Source organism: Hylaeus volcanicus, chromosome 7 (assembly GCF_026283585.1).
Source record: "Hylaeus volcanicus isolate JK05 chromosome 7, UHH_iyHylVolc1.0_haploid, whole genome shotgun sequence".
Taxonomy (NCBI): domain Eukaryota; kingdom Metazoa; phylum Arthropoda; class Insecta; order Hymenoptera; family Colletidae; genus Hylaeus; species Hylaeus volcanicus.
The window spans coordinates 5,356,194-5,358,434 of record NC_071982.1 but is presented as its reverse complement, the minus strand read 5'-3'; the positions used below and the strand labels follow the sequence as shown (position 1 = coordinate 5,358,434).

Sequence of the window (2,241 nt, the reverse complement as noted above, 5' to 3'; positions counted from 1 at the left end):
ATATCCTGAGGTCTCTATAAGACATCACTACTATTGTCGAGGATTCTAGGGTATTCTAATGCTGAGACCTCTACAATAGACCTGGGTATGACTTGTGACGTCCTGTTCTAGTGATATTAACATCACTCCTGCGAATAGAAGGGAATCTGTTGCATATCCTGCGGATTGTATAAGACGTCACTACTATTGTCGAGGATTCTAGGGTATTCCAATGCCCTTACCACCGCAATGGATCTGGGATAGGCCTCGCGATGGCCTGTGACGTCCTATCGAAGTGAGATCAGTATCAGCATCGCCATCAGCAGTTCTCCTGATCAATCTACCAAGGATTCTATGAACCCCTAATATTGCTTCAACAAACCCAGGATGCTCCGATGAGCTCTGATATGCATTTCTCGCTAGACCACCACCATCAATAGGGCTCTGTTTGCTTTATCGAGAATTCCGGTGCCCTCGATGCTGTAACCAGTCCAGAAAACGTCGAACGACCTCTGACGTCCTTGACTGGTAATGTCAGCGTCATCGCAGCTAACAATAGAAGTCTGTTCGACCCACCCGGGAATGTAGGTGTCCTCTCGTTGGCTCCTACCACGCCAACGGACCTAGGATGAGTCCTCCGATGACCTATAACGTCCCCACGCGTGACGCATTCAGAGTCTCATTCCAATTCTTCGTTTTCATAGTTTAGCAGTGGGATTCTGCAACAAGAATCGCCGTTACGTGACGATCGTACGAATCAAGATGGATTGCCCGCAAAACAGCAACGAGAGATGAACTGTAGAAAGAAAGTGTTGAAAGTTTCTCGAGGAAAGTGGCCGCGATATAAGAACCGGTCTTAATGTTGAAAAAGGAGCTGAGAAGGAAGGTGCTCGAATCTTCTCGAGAACCCCTAATGACCTCGGTGAGCATCGATTTAAGCATCGTTTAGTATCCTTTGCATATTCAATTTGCCTTCCTTGGGAATAGAAATGAGGGCTTCGAGGACTGCTAGCGTTGATTTGTGAACGTCAAGTGGCGATGGCGGTGGGTCAAAGACGTGGTGGCACGTTTATGTTTGTGGTTGATTAGGGATCATTCCTAGGAATGTGTTCGAGCTACAGTTGAATAATGACGAATCGGTCCTGAACCGTATCGTTTGACCTTCATACAACCGTCAACAACGGGAATCGTGTTTACAAACTGTATACAATTCACATGTTTCGGCGGGAGTACGTGTGTCTAGCCATTTTATTTTAAAAGAGGTTTGTTAAAAATTTGGCTAATGTACAAATGGTCTAAAGTTTTCGATCACTTTTATTCTAAACAAAATATCAATTCGTACATTAATCATTCCACTCGCATATATTGATATTATTCATCACCAGAGATGAATGGGATTATTTAAAAACATTCTTTTAAATTAGGAAGAATCATTCCCACGACCACCACAATGTCCACCACTGTGGGTCAATGTACATACATTGAAGAGGTTAAAGCTTCCTATTGTGGCAGATGCTTCAACACCAATCTCCAGACGCCTTGGTTACCCGATGATCCGATAAGTAACCATACGAACACGCCACGAGTTTGACCGTACACGAATTACGAGCACGCCAGTAGAAAAAAAAAAGGAAACAAGCAGAGCGTGTCACGACACAACAGAGCGAGACACCGTGCCCATGAGAATAGCCGTAGGATCGTTTCCGTTTCCCCTTCCCCCCGACACCAGGCCACGTTAGTCTGAACGTATTTGATGCCTCGAATTGAGTCTTCGTGGTGACGGCCTGGCGGACCGTGCTGCTGGTTGATTATCGTGCCTCGTCTCGTTGTTCTCGATCGATTCGTGACTCATTCATCGATTTATCGGGGCTCCTCGTTCCTCCAGCGTTCTGGGATTCTGAATTCTGGCGGTCATGAGTTGAAAATTGTGACGAGTGAGTACCACTTTAAGTTCTCTTAGTCGAGCGTGATGCGAATCGGTTATCTTTTATTCTATTTTGTTTTGTTTTGTTCGCTTCTTGTTGTTCGTGTATCTATCGTGGAAACGTTTCTCTAATTTAATTTATAGTTGCGTATTAATTAATCGAGTGGGTTATTAGCCACTGTTAGTGGCTCGACGCCTTCCGTTTTAAATAATTTAGATTGTTTTCACTAGATTGTAGATTGTACGCATTCATGGCCTACAATGTATGTAGATATTTAATAAATTAATGTAATAATATTGATAATCTATTCAAAGCAAGTGCATATATATTTTGCAAA

At 43.6% G+C, this 2,241-nt stretch overlaps 1 protein-coding gene across 1 annotated transcript in view; it reads left to right on the top strand.

Annotated features, from left to right (window-relative positions):
• The first annotated feature begins 1,739 nt into the window (after positions 1-1,739).
• Positions 1,740-2,241, top strand: part of LOC128879715 (neutral ceramidase) — a 30,688-nt gene continuing 30,186 nt past the window's right edge. The window contains exon 1 of the mRNA XM_054129122.1: positions 1,740-1,913. The gene's annotated coding sequence lies outside the window, so the exon portion shown is untranslated. The remainder of the gene's footprint in view (positions 1,914-2,241) is intronic.